Consider the following 16,312-nt stretch of genomic DNA (forward strand, 5'->3'; position numbering starts at 1 on the left):
ACTGGGTAGTATTACCAGTTTCAAGCTATAGAGCGAATGTAGGAGAAATAAGAATGAACACAAGTTTATAGTGTAGTTCCTACATACATTTCCCCATTATGTTGTTTGGAGCTCTGTAATAGGCATTCCATGTGCATTTAATAGCTTAAAGCAATAAAGTGTTCCCTCATGGTCTGCTGTAGGTGAACATCTAAATGCACTTGGAACACCTTTATCAGGGCTCCATACAACCACAATGGCAAAATGCATGCAGGAGCTAGAGAACAAAGTTTGTGTTTATCCTCATTTCTCATGAGAGAGAGATGCTACAACTGAGAGTAAAAAGATGTATCTGGATAGAAAATGTATTTGTGAAATACAAATTTTTATCAGAGATAACTGTCAAATGTTTATGCGACATAGCATTTGAAGGTTATCCCTGACAAAGTGCCATGTATTCATGAATTTATTTCTGTTAGTTATCTATGTTATATTATTGGATTAAATAACAAAATGTTTAACTTATTTATTTTAATTCTTTGTTTTATTTATATGATTAATTGATTGGGTATACAGATCAAACTGAATATATACATGTGTCTATGTATGTATGTATATATATATATATATATATATATATATATATATATATATATATATATATATATATATATATATATATATATATATATATATATATATATATATATATATATATATGTACATATAGATATATATATATATATATGTATATATGCATGTATGTGTATGTATGTATATATCTATATAAACAATATATGAGTGTATGCATATATATGTACATACGTTCATCTACATGTACATATAGATACATAACTGGGTACATGACGTGGCAAAAGAACAAGGACAAAATGGTAAACAAGGTGCAACAAACAAGCAGGCCACATAGAAACATCCCCTTCATCAGCTGCCACCATTAAAACTCCGGCGTTTCGAAGAATTAAGGCAGTATGCATCGTTAAAATGGTTCTTCCCACGAACACAAATTAAATTGTTTTCGTGGAGGGTAGTGGCGGACGGAAAACAAGACAGGAAAACGAAGTGTGTGTGACTATGAATATCTCTACATATATGTGTGTGTGTGTGTGTGGTGAGTGTGTTATTTCAGTTTATCATTTCTAATGATTTCATTTTGTAGGTTCATACTAAAACAAATTTGCCTCAATGTTTATGAGAAAGAAGAAATTCTAAATGGCTGATTAAAGAATTTCTCATAAGATTCAAAGCATTTTTTTCATTTTCTACAGAACTGATGAGGAGTGTATCTTTCATCTTTTACTTGTTTCAATGAATTAACTACAGCCATGCTGGGGCAGCACCTTGAAGTGTTTTAGTCAAACAAATTGATCCCAGTACTTATTTTTTTTAAAGCCTGGTACTTATTTCATCAGTACCTTTTGTCAAACTACTAAGTTACAGGGATGTAAACAAACTGACATCAATTGTCAAGTGGTGGTGGAGGCCAAACAAAAATACAAAGATTAGCATGTATACAATGAGTTTTTTTCAATTTCCATCTACCAAATCCACTCAAAAGGCTTTAGTTGCCTCAGGGCTATGATAGAAGACACTTTCCCAAAGTGTCATGCAGTGGGACTGAACCCAGAACCATGTGGCCGGGAAGCAAATTTTTTTTTACCACACACTCATGCCTGCAATATTTATCAAATTGTATCTCCTAAGGTTGAGAAAAGTGAAAATTCCAAAGAAATCCAGTAAAATCTAAAGAAGGCATCTATGGAGATACACATACAAAGATAGATAGCTAGATAGATACATACATACATACATACAATAGGTTTCTTTCAGTTTCCATCTACCGAATCCACTCACAAGGCTTTGGTTGGCTTGAATTGGGAACAAAAATTGATGGTTACAAAAGGAATGAAATTCAAAGATATTGAAAAACTACAACTACCATTAATAATAATGATTTTTTAAACTTTGGTACAAGGCCAAAAATTTCAATGTAATGGAAATAATTGATTGCATCCACCCCTGTATTTGACTGGTATTTATTTTATTGACCTCTGAACGATAAAATGCAAAGATAACCATAGCAGGATTTGAACTCAGAATATAAAATAATGCAATGAAATACTGCAAGGCATTTCATCCAATGTTCTACCAATTTTGCCGATCCACAATCAAAGAGAAAGAAGAGAGAGAGAGTCCTCAAAATTTTACAGTTGCCATAGCTACAACAGTGTGTAAAAGATACTGGTTCAAATTTATTCCTAAGTTCTTTAGTTTCAAAAATAATCATTATTACAATACAGTTGGGAATTTACCCATTAAGTATTGATTTTTCCTGCAAAATTTCCAATAAATTCCTGTAATACCAAATAGAAGTCTAAATGTCATGTAATACAATGAATCACTGTGCTATTAATTAATTTTTTTTAAACCCCTCAAAGGACAGTATGAGAGAAGCCTTAAAAACTTTCAAGAATTCATCTCTACTCCTATCACACTTATTTATTTGCAATCTTTGTTTTCTTTCTAGAAATCTTGCTCCAGACCTGACAAAAAATTCAAAAGTTGACAGTTCCTACTCCTACCATTACCACACATATATATGTATATTTATATATATATATGTATATATATATATTTATGTGTATATATATACATGTATATATATATATATTTATGTGTATATATATACATGTATATATATATATATATATATATATATATATATATATATATATATATATATATATATATATATATATACATGTACATATATATATATATATGTATGTATATATATGTATGTATATATACACGTGTATATATATACACACACATACCATTTCGAGCGTGGCCGTTGTCAGTACCGCCTGACTGGCCTTCGTGTGGGTGACACGTAAAAGCACCCACTACACTCTCTGAGTGGTTGGTGTTAGGAAGGGCATCCAGCTGTAGAAACTACCAAATTAGATTGGAGCCTGGTGTTGCCATCCGGTTTCACCAGTCCTCAGTCAAATCGTCCAACCCATGCTAGCATGGAAAGCGGACGTTAAATGATGATGATGATACACACACACATACATAAATATACAAGGCGGGATATTATATTTTGCCACCAAGATAAAAGAAATCCCTGACAAGACTGAAGAATACCTCTGTTCTATATTACTGTTTGACCAACTCTGCCTTTATATTACAAAAATTGACATTGTGTGCTGAATATAGAGAAATCGATCTTCTATAGAAACTTTTAAGCAAGTTTCCAATTTTCAATTATCATATGAAAGAGAGAAATACCGTATACAATACAATGTTAAGCCAAAGGAAGCAAATATTTGTAAATCTATTTCATCCTATATTGATTTCCGATAGATACACATTTTGTAGGGAAGAATCAGTTGATTACCTCAACACTGAGTAGAATTTATTTTATAGAGAGCCTGGATGGATAAAAGGTGAAATTGAATTTGGTGGGATTGATCCTACAATGATAGGCAATGGGTCCACAATAGTGTTTCATTTCATCATACAAAGTACAAAGGCATCACAGGGAAACGTTTTGCATTCGTAAACTTCAATAATTTTATACAATTTATACAATGCTTGACCAACAGGAGAGAGAAAGATAAAGAGAGAGAGACTGGCAAATCATTGTAGTCATGCAGCTATGTCAGTACTACAATGACTCAAAAATATGAGAAAATATATGTTATTCTCTAAATGTATAGTAGAAATCCCTATAGATGGCACAGGTATGTATGTGTGGTAAGAAACTTGTTTCTCAACCACATGGCTCTGGGTTCAGTCCCACTGCATGGTACTTTGAGTGTCTTCTACTACAGCCTCAGGCTGACCAAAACCTTCTGAGTGGATTTTGGTGGACAGAAACTGAAAGAAAACCATTGTGTATATGTGTGTGAGTATATATATATATATATAAATTTAATATGGGGTCTACCTTTAGCATATTAAGAATCCACCTAGTGGTCATTCCTCTTATACATATATATATATATATATATATATATATGCAATATAGAACAAAAAATGGACTGTATACCTGTTGTAACTTGGTAAACTGTAGTCCAATGATATTTCGGAATTAGAGTTCCTTCTTCAGATCTTAGCAGAGATTCCAGCAAATTAAGATCTGAAGAAGGAATTCTAATTCCGAAATATCATTGGACTACAGTTTACCAAGTTACAACAGGTATACAGTCCATTTTTTGTTCTATATTGCATTGTTATACCTTCCTAAACTTTTTATTCTTTACAAACAATACACAATGCTTCAAGCGAACTACAATACTCTCCTATATATATATATATATATGTATGTATGTATGTACAGTTGTATATACTCATCTGTATGTACCTTTGTGTCTGCGTTTGTCCCACCATCACTGCTTGACAACTGATGTTGGTGTGTTTACATTCCCAGAACCAAAACGTCCAATAGAATAAGTACCAGGCTTTTAGAAAAACAATAAGTCCTAGGGTCGATCTATTCAACTAAAACCCTTCAAGGCTACAATCTAAAACCCCAGCATAGCCACAATCAAATCACTGAAACAAGTAAAAGATATAAAGACATATGTGTCACCCCTCCCAAAAAAAAAAAAATGTATACACACTTTAACAACTGATAACTCACACATTACAGGGGGAACATCATGTTAATTTACCAGAAGTTATAGTGTAGTGCAGTTTATCATCATCAACAGGATTAATTGGACCATTCTCTTATGGTACCATAACTTGCTCCATTTATTTGAACTTGCTCTCATGAGAAGTATAAAAGAGGACTTGAAGATGTAGACATTTTATTTGCATGAACATGGGGCACCAACAACACTACCATAGTAATGTAAGGGCTTACCTTTATAAGATTTTACCAAAAAGATTGCATGAAGAGGTCCAGTAGAACACCCTCCATGTTTGCTACTAGAATTTGTTTTATGGAGATACTGCAAAGCTAAAGTTTACATTACAAAACTAGTAACAATTGACAAATTAAGTCCAGCTATTCAACAAAATTGCTGACAAATACTTCTTTCTTTATATTTGTGATCCCATCGCTTTGCATTATCAGCAGTGCTTAAACCAGAATGATCATCAGTTTGAAAAACAGGAAATCATAACAAAATTATATTCTCTCTGTAGATTCTATTAACCCTTTCGTTACAAACCTGGCTGAAACCGGCTCTGGCTCTGTAGTACAAATGTCTTGTTTTCATAAGTTTTGAATTAAAATCTTCCACCAAACCTTAGTCACAATTTATGTTCCTAACACTAGCTGAATGATAACTATGTTATTTTACTAAATTCTTTGTTATATTTAAAATTAAATGAAAGAAACACAGAGCATCTTGAAATAAATACAGTAATGAAAGGGTTAAACCTTGGAAGTAAAATGTATTTTAATAAACACCGATTTTGTAATCATTCAACGTATACTTTTTTCTGGGACATCATATATATATATATATACATATGCTTAAAAGTTCCTGGCTTTAAGTTTATCACAAAAGACCTGGTTGGAGGCCCAACCATCCAATTTTTTTTTCGGGGATTAGAAAAACTGAAGGACCACTGCAATAAGTGCGTGAATCTGAGAGGGAAAGATGTTGAATAAAATCATAATTAACTGATCCTCCTGTATTTTCTTTTATGTAAAGCCAGGAACTTTTCGGCAACCCCGCTCATATATATAACACCACTCGACCCAACCCAACCCATGTGAATATGGATACAACAGTGATAAAACATGTTGCATTCATGTGTTTCATGGATATTCTTTAGGTTTCAATCCATTATTACACTTTTTCTTTTATTATACAGGAAAGAATAAGAAGAGAGAGAGAGAGAGAAGAGAGGAAGAATTATGTTGTATTCAGGAATCAGGAGTTATACATGATTACAACAAAAGAACACACACACATACACAAAAAGTATATAGTAAATTGTCTCTAGCTTCTCTTCCTTTCTTTTGCTATATTTTTCCTTGACTTTCCATTACATATATATATATATATATATACATACACACACACATATGTAACAGAAGGAAGAAATGTGTTGGATTCAAAGTAGCTATTTCATCATACAATGACAAACCGTAGAAACATAGGAGTAGATAGATGCATGTATGCTGTGTTTGTTAATGTTTTCGAGTTCATCCAATGTGTTAAGTCCACTAAGTGTTAAAAAAAGCTGGGTTATGTCTTAATGTGTCCAGGTTATCATAACAACAAAGATAAGACTATAAGACATGTACTGTATTGTATTCATGGTTTTTTGTCATTTTGCTTTGCTTTTTTTTTGTTTTGTTTTTTTTTTCACTTTCTTTTCATTTTTTTTCTTTTTTGCATAAAACAAAAAAATTTTCGAGCCCAGAAGTAAAAGGAGTTTAATTATTTTTGTATATCTTCTTTCTTCATACACAACACACCAGAGGTTTTTTAAAAATCATCAAGAGAAGGTAGTGTCATAGTAAACGGTATTGTTATCTTCTATTTCATTACATAATGATTAGGCCACAGATTTTTTTTTTTAAAAGGGGAGATAATGTACTAGTCATTCCCTCCTCCTAGTTCAATGTTATTATACAATCGGAGACTAGAGATATCATTTGCAGTTGCAAAAATACTTCCATGAAAGAAGAAAAAATTTTGGTTATTACATATGGTGCTTACAAATATTCTTTTTTTTTCTTCTCTTTACACTGTACAAATATTTTTGAACAATATAGTTGCAGTCTAAACATCTTTTCTTTTTTTTTTTAATCTTTCTTTTTTTCTTTTTATTACTTTTTTTTTTTAATGTACAATATTTGCAGATAGATAAGACACATTTTTTTTACTCTTTGGGGAAAAAAAAAAAAAAAAAAATGTACCCCCGAAACAGTTTAAATATATTTATAAAGCTGGGTAATTTACCCAGAATAATTATAGTTGAAAATTACATTTGCTTTTTCCCCTACAAAAAAAATTACACTTGGAATTAAAAAAAAAAAAAAATGGTGAAATGTATTATAATCCGGTGCAACTTATATATGCTGGCAAATATGGTATATTTTAAGGCTTTCAAAATTAAAAAAAAAATTAATAAATAAAATAAAAATAGTCTCAGAACAATATTTGAAATTTTCTTTAGGTTAGGTTGTTTTGAGAGACACAAAACTTTGTACAAATTCCTTTTTTAAACCTTCGATGGAATTGAGGTTTTCATTACAATAAACAAAAAGACAAAATCCTAACCCTAACAAAGTTGATATTTTTAAGGGGAATTCTTGAGAGACTATAAGGCCACAACTTGTGTATATTTTTAATTCTGTTATTTATCAAGTAAGTGTTAATGAATGTGCAAATATTTGCTCTTACAATCATTCACAAGCACACACATACAAACACAGAAGGTATAACAAATACATACAGACAGACATATATGTATGTGCATGTGTAATATATACATATATATATATACACATACACATACATTCACATATATACACATAACTACACACACATATATGTACATATATATATATGTGTATATATATATATGCATGAGTAAATATATGTACATTTATGTGTATGTATATATATGTGTGTATGTGCATATATATATATATATATATATACATACATATCTATATATATATGAGTGAGCTACATAAACACATACACACGCTTATACATTTGTAACAGCTTAGATTTGACTAATACAAAACACCAAACATATAGAATATAGAAACTAAAATAATTAGCAACAATAATGTTGAAGGCTGATATTTGAATGTATTGTAGCTATAATCATTTTTTCCATCATAGATTATTATTCAGACTTTCTTGTTACTTTCTTAGTTCATTTGGATATTCCTCCTCATTTTATGAACTGTTGTATATGAAATAATGTCAGCAAATCAAAAAAATAAAAGAGTGACAAAAGGATATATTTTATCCATTACACATGTATGTTTCTGTGTGTGTGTATATATATATATATATATATATACATATATTCTACAGATTAGTAGTAATAAGCAAGATTAATGAAGCGCCATCACCTCAGTATCCAAGAATAAGCACTCACTGGAATTTGAAAACAGTAAGAATTTCCAACAATATGTATATATGCTGAAATATATATATATATATATATATATATATATATATATATATATATATAATTACATAATGTAATATTTATATAAATATATATATACATACATACATACATGTACATACATATACATACTGCAATATATATACAAACATAAATAGTGTAATATATACATTTATATACAAATACATATATATATATATATGTATGTATACATATATGTACACATATACATATATATATACAAATACATATATACAACTTTATATCATCATCATCACCATTTAATGTCCGCTTTCCATGCTAGCATGGGTTGGACGATTTGACTGAGGACTGGTGATCCAGATGGCTACATGAGGCTCCAATCTGATTTGGCAGAGTTTCTACAGCTGAATGCCCTTCCTAATGCCAACCACTCTGAGAGTATAGTGGGTGCTTTTATGTGCCACCGGCACAAAGGCCAGTCGGGCAGTACTGGCAATGGCCACACTCAAAATGGTGTAATTTACGTGCCACCTGCATAGGAGCCAATCCAGCGGCACTGGCAACGATCTCACTCGAATGACTTTTATATATATATATATATATACACATACATATATATATATATACATATATATATATATATATTACACATCTAGACATTTATATGTAAATACACATATAGACATCATTTATATATATATATATATATATATACTGATATATATATATCTAAATATACATATGTATATGTATATATATTGATTTATATATATATATATATATATATATATATATATATATATATATATATATATATATATATATATATACATATATACATCTATATATATATGTGTGTGTGTGCTTGTACATGTGTGTATATATATATATAAATACATATATATATATATATATATATATGTAAAATATATATCAATATTTATATAAATATGTATAAAAATATATGTATATACACAGGCATACACACACACACATATATATAATCCCTCACTATTTGTCCATATATACATTAATACTTTTGTATATATATACTCCAATACTTCCTCCATGTTTTCATCATACTAAAATGATTGTGTATATTACATGTGTGTATGTATATATATATATATATGTATATATATATATATATATATATATATATATATATATATATATATATATATATATATATATATATATATATATATATATATATATATATATATATATGTGTGTGTGTGTGTGTGTGTGTGTGCACATATACATTCGCAGTTCAATTTCTCTGTTGTCTTTATCTAAAAATGTGTGAATATTTATGTTTTTTGTTGCTTTCTGCAAGAAACAGTGATGAAGGGAGAGGGTGAATCATCAGCTTGAAGCAAATGAATAAACTGCATTACGCACATATATATGTGTTTATGTGTGTGTGTGTGTGTCTGTTCATTTATGATTAAATTTCTAAAATGGAAGAAGAAAAGATAAGTGAGTTTGAAACAAGTGAGATATTATGCTATAAATATATTATCTTGATAAATTTTACAATATTGATCTTCTAAAGGATAAACTAAGTTGGCAGAAACTATATAGATCACAAGACAAAAACGTCTTACATCTATTTAGTTTTGATTTTTCTATATGACCTGAATTTAAATTTCTTCAGGCCAACACACTACATGCTTTTCATTACATTTCCAGGAACACAGAAGCAATTCAATTGATTGCAATCCATCTCTGTATAAAGCTTATATATCACCTAGTTAGAAAGAAATTCTCATCTTTTGAATAGACATACAGTTCTGCTCTAAGTAAGCTAAGTTAACTGACTTGACACTGAATATAATAGCTGTACAAAGAGAGGTATGTGGAGTGCAGGAATGCGTCCATTCTTTAACCCTTTAGCATTCAAATTACTTTGACGAATGTAATGCTTATTTATTCATATTGTTTTGGATTTATCATGCATTATCTCATACTCTCAACATTTCAATGACATGATTATTTTATTCTTAGATTGACATTGTAGGGCAGGTGGGAAAGGCTGGATCTGGTTAGTTTGAACATAAAGCACATAAAATATTTTGGCCAGATATAGCCGGTTTAAATGCTAAAGTGTTTATCAAATCCCTCAACAATCACACCAATAAACATTTCATGTAACAAACAGCACAATAACTTAAGGCAAGAGTTACTCTTTATTGTCCTATTATTCACTGGCTTTCCCTGTTAATTCCTAAATCGCAATCCTTACACCCTAATTTGAAGGGGGGAAGCAGGTAGCAGTCCGGCAATGTTTTTATAGGGGCAGCACTTTTGGATCTGCTGTATAAGCCTCTGTAGGCTGTTTTGAAATAAGTGTTTTTAGTTTTGGGACACTAATCACAGCTTTCAATTTAGAGTAACTATGGCATTTGTTTGTGACATACTGTGAATAACTGTACAGGGCCTGGAAAACTCAAGGGCTGCCCCGGCCTGCATACACTCTAGCTATGTCACCGCTGTAATAGCAAGTGAGTTTATAATACTGGTCTCACTTCAAACTTAACCTTTTTTTTTTTTGTAAACAGTACCAAACTGGAGAATTACAGTTGCAGTGAGATTAAGGGTATTCGAAAGTTTTAACAGTACCTCTTAGGCAAGGCACATTACTTATAGTACTGGGTTTCCTATCTGACATTTACATTCTACATCTACTCCACAGCTGAGGTGATTGACCGAAGAGTATCCAACATTCTGTTTTTTTAAGAACAAGTAAATGTTGGAACTTGCAAAAGAAAGATAAATAAAATAAACCAAAAAATCAAACAAACAAATAATAAGAAAATTAAAAGCTTAAATAGAATGTGATTTGATCAAGCTTCAAATGAGAAGTACATCAAACATTTAAAGAATCATACAAATTGTATTCCGTTCTGTAAATTATTTGTAACAAAGAAAGTAGCTGTGTGGTTGAGAAATTCACTTTGTAACCACTTGGTTTTGGGTTCAACCCTGCTGGACAACACCTTAAGCAAATATCTGCAACTATAAACCCAGGCCGGCCAATGCCATGTGAGTGAGTTTTGTAGATGGGAACTGTGTGGAAGCCCAAATATATATGTGTGTGTCTTTGTATTTGTCTTTCACTGCTTGATAAATGGGGTTGGTTTGATTACATCCTTTTCGTTAAGTGGCAAAAGGATACTGATAGGTAAAAGAACTTAAAGTAAGTACTGGGGTCAATTTTATCAACTAAATCTTTCAAAGTGGTGCCCCAACCAGGCTGTAGTCTAATTGAATAAAAAACTTATTGGCCCATGACCTCTTAAAACTAGGGGTGTAAGAAATGCCTCACTACTCAAAGTAGCAAGGCATTTCCTCCCCCATATTTTATGGATGGGAAACCTAAGGTAATCCCATAAACTGGTCTTCCCCATTTTTAATATAGGATTGGCTGTGTGGTAAGTAGCTTGTTTACCAACCACATGGTTCTGGGTTCAGTCCCACTGTGTGGAACCTTAGGCAAGTGTCTTCTACTGTAGCCTTCGGCCGACCAAAGCCTTGTGAGTGGATTTAGTAGACGGAAACTGAAAGAAGCCTGTCGTATATATATATATATATACATACATACATATATGTTTGTGTGTTTGTCCCCAAAATACCATGCAGTGGGATTGAACTTGGGACCTTGAGGTTATGAAACGAACTTTTTAATCATTCAGCAATACCACATCTACATTTCAACATATTAACTAACAGCATAACCCCTTAGCATTCAGATTACTTCGTTAAATATGCTTATTTATTCACATTGTTTTGAATTAATTGTGCATTACTTCATAGCTTCTAAATTTCAATGACATGATTGTTTATTTCTAGAATGATATTGTAGGGTGGGTGTGAGAGGCTTGATCTGGTCAGTTTGAACATAACAAAAAAAAAAAACAAGTAGAATATTTGAGTTGGATATGGCTGGTGTAAATGCTAAAGAGTTAAGACATAGAAAAAAACAAAGCTGATGGAGGAGCTTATGTACCATTTGTACGAGATATTCAATACAGTAATAAAATTCTACATTTACAAATTCTCTCTAGTTTTTAAAATGGAAACCAAATTATATATATCCAAAACTTTAGGATAGAGCGTTCCCAGTGTAAAAGCTTGTTGGGAGAGCCATACTTTAATTGATTGTACAAACGTCAACTTAAACTGAAACAGATATTTTACAGAGTGTAGCAATATTTATTTTGGGAGGTGAACACATGAGCTGCTTCTTAAACATTCAATTGGCTTATGTCTGCGATGCCGAAGGTCTACATAGGACATAGCCAACAGAAGCAACAATTAATAAATAACAACTGGGCTTCTTATATAACATAACAAGATGTTGTTGATGGACATATTAAGAAGTAAAATAAACCATTGTGAAAGTGTGTGGCCTAGAGCTTAGGGTGTTGTACTAACAATCACAAGGTTCTGGTTTTGATTCCTGGACCAGCCAGTATGTTGTGTTCTTGAGCAAAACACTTCATTTCACATTGCTCCAGTCCCAGCAATGGCTGGGAAGTTAATCTTGTGATGGACTGGCATCCCATCCAGAGGGGAGTTATAATCTCAGTCATTTGTACACCATGGAAACCAGATTAACCTCCACCTTATGTATCCTTGGACACATGATAGATCCCTAAAATAAACCAACAAAACATTGGGATCAAGGATCTAATATAGGGAGACCTATACCTGATCTCTTCACCTGCCAGAAACAGCATCTAAGTTTCCCTCAAATCACACTACCTTGTTAAATAAAGGAAGGGTATTTTAGATAATGTACTCTTGCATTTGCTCATGGGTAGGTCCACTTAGACCTGGGACTAAACAGTAACAATACGAAAGTCAACCTACTTCAGCTACAACACTAAGATACTCAACTCTTAATGGTCTATTCACTTCAGTTATCTCTAAATAGTTATTGTTGATAGATGCAGTTCAGTGATGTAGACAGAGAGGAGAAGGGGATTTTGAATGGAATTGGCAATAAGATGATTGTAATTAGTCTTTTGTTCTTATATTTGGTTCTGATGAGTGATATGCAAGTCAGAGGTGCTTCCAACTCGCAAGGTTTTTCCTGCAATGTCTCACTTGAGCGTCTCAGTAAACTTGCGATAGTGAACTTCAAATTAACGAATAGTCTTAGGGCAAGCAAAGAAAACCCATCCATCCCGATGTATTCTTCACTTCAATCTCAACATGACAATGATGCCTTCAGTGAAGCCTCATCAAGTCCATAAACCATGGAATACAGCTTTTATACTCCTAGCCTATGTAGTTTCACTTTCACAGTTTACCAATCACTGCCACTGATCTCAGCAATATATTTGAGACATCACAGAAAACATGGTCACTCAACCTGCTAAACATAGCAAACAAACTTTCCCTCAGATAACAACCTGCCATCTCCATCCATCCATCTCTGCTCATGGTTCCTGAAAGAGTCATGGACTCAAGCACCTCTTCCCAAGGGTCATACCAGAAGCAACCAACATTAGACTTTCTGGCTGGATTCCCAACTGTGACCAACTGAGGCTATGGATATCATCCAATCATTTCATTCTTGGTCTACCCCTAGGTTTTCTGCTGGTCAGTTCAGCTTAAGGAATGTCTTTTGATTCTTTCCTATGACATTCTAAAACACATGTCCATAGTACTAGATCTGGAGGGACTCCCTGATCTCCGAGCTATATATCCTGTGGAGTAATGTTTCACCAGAGGTCCTTTGGAGGAACTCTATTTTGGCCACTTGTATTTGCAATCATACTCTTTTGGTGATTACCCAACATTCATATCTGAGGTCTCAAAGAAGAAAAAAAAAAAAGAAGTCATTTTAGATAGTCTTAAAGAGATGAAATAATAACAGCAGGAATTTCATTGGCCATAAGTCTGTTTGATCAAGGCTCATTCTGCTATGGCACTAGTGACACAAGAATATAATCTAAGTGTAATTTAACTGACACGTATGATGGCTTTCCAGTTCAGAATAATCCTTATGAGTCATGGTTGCTGTTTTATGACTACATAAAGTCTAATGCCAATAGATCTTTCAGTAACTTCCGATAGTTAAATCCAAGATCAAACCAGTTCTCACAAGTTATGACTATTAGAGCTTAAGCATTTTCTCAAAATTAATTTCATAATATATATATATATATATATATATATATGGGTGTATAATGATATTTGATGAAGAAAAAAAATGTTAACAGAGGACAAAAATAAACACAAATGAATCATTTCAAAGTGTTTTGTTTTTGTTTTTCCAAATACTGAGAAAAGTTCACAACATATAACAATATACAAATATTACATAACACCATACAGTGAAATAATGACTTATTACATACATAAATATGAGTTATAAAACCTTACTCTAAAATAAATAAAATAATTTTGGGATTTAATTCTGTTAAAAATCATGATCCTTTCCTTGGGCGAGCAAGGTTTTACACACACACACACGCTTATATAAATAAAACTTTAACAGAGTACATCAAAAAACAACCTGACATAGAAAACAAAAAGGAGCTACTAAAAAAGCACACAAAAAAAAAATAGACAAACAGCTTTGAGAAAATAAAATTTCTCACGAAACAGCAAAGTGAATAGTAACACAATGGAGAGAAGGAAAGCATTAAAATAAAAGGTGGTGAAAAAAAAATGATACTTCTCCCTCTAAACTGCATTGAATAAGATGGCTGGGGAAGCACTCAAAATAAGTACCCTACAGCAACACAGGAAATACTTATATTCTGGATAATTTGATTGGATGAGTTTCATAATATTTTGGGGGTCCAATATTTTCTTATGCTAAGCTCTGCGGTTATTTAAGTTGCACCATTGAAAATAGCTTTGTGTTGGTGTCACAGGGGCCCAAGTGTCTGAGTTTTTGGTGATGGAAAACAAAATGGAAAATAAATAATTAAATAAATAAAAAATAAAACAAAGCAAAGAATCAAACAATTTTTTTTTTTAATTTGAAAATCGTTTTCTATTTATATATGTATGAATATTATTATTATTATTATTGTAAATAGATAATTGAAATGGGAGTAAGTTTTTTTTTGTTTTTGTCTTTTTTTGTTTTTCAGAAACAAAGCTTGGCAGTTTGGGTTATGAGAAAAATAAATAAATAAATGAAAAATAAACAGCAGCAAAATCACAGTAATGAAGTCACAGAAAAAAAAAAAAAAGTAAAGAAATAATGCCAGTTATTATTTCAAAGGAAGCTATTTTCCCTAATAAATCTTAAACGGTAGCTTTTATAAGACAGCTGGCTGGTGATTTGCTAGCCATTATTGTTTTAGAAAGAAGTGCTTCAGAAGTAGCATATTGTAATCACTTTGCAATGAAGGTTTTTGTGATAACAGATACAGGCGTGACTGTGCAGTTGAGAAGCTTGCCTCTCAGCCATGTGGTCTTGAGTTTAGTCTCAGTGCATGGCACCTTCGGTAAGTATCTTCTATTCTAGCACAAGCCAACTAAAGTCTTATATATTTGGTAGATAGAAACTGAAAGAACTGTGTGTGTGTACCCTTATCTAGACATCACGTGATGCTTATAAATGAGCATCATTGTTATACAAGCAAGGCTGTTCGTTTCCAGTTGACCAAGAAAATATTTTTTAAAATGTCAAGCAATAGGAAAATATTGCCTTGCTTGGAAACAGTTGAAAATTGGCAACAGGAAAAGCATCCAGTCGTAGAAAAATCTACCTAAACTAATTCCGTCTGACCCATACAAGCACGGAAAAGTGGACATTAAAACGATGATGGACTGGCTGATAGTATTAAGCAAATAAAGTTTGGAACTCATTAATTTTGATAACACTAACCAGTTGATAACATTATAATTAATTTTCATGAGAGAGTTGTACTGTTTACACCCGTGGTTTCAAAAATGTGGGCTACAAGGGGCATTTAGATGTACTACAGATTTAAAAAAATATATATTTTAAAGCAAAGCTCGCTTTTTGACCAAGTCGTTTTGGGTTCAATCCCACTGCATGACACTTTGAGCAAGTGCCTTCTACTATAGTTTTGGGCTAACCCATCCATACCTTGTGAGTAAATTTGGTAGATAGAAAGTATACAGAAATCTGACATATATACATATATATATATATATACATATATATATATATATACATATATATATATATATACATATATATATATATATA

Source organism: Octopus bimaculoides, chromosome 20 (genome assembly GCF_001194135.2).
Source record: "Octopus bimaculoides isolate UCB-OBI-ISO-001 chromosome 20, ASM119413v2, whole genome shotgun sequence".
NCBI lineage: Eukaryota > Metazoa > Mollusca > Cephalopoda > Octopoda > Octopodidae > Octopus > Octopus bimaculoides.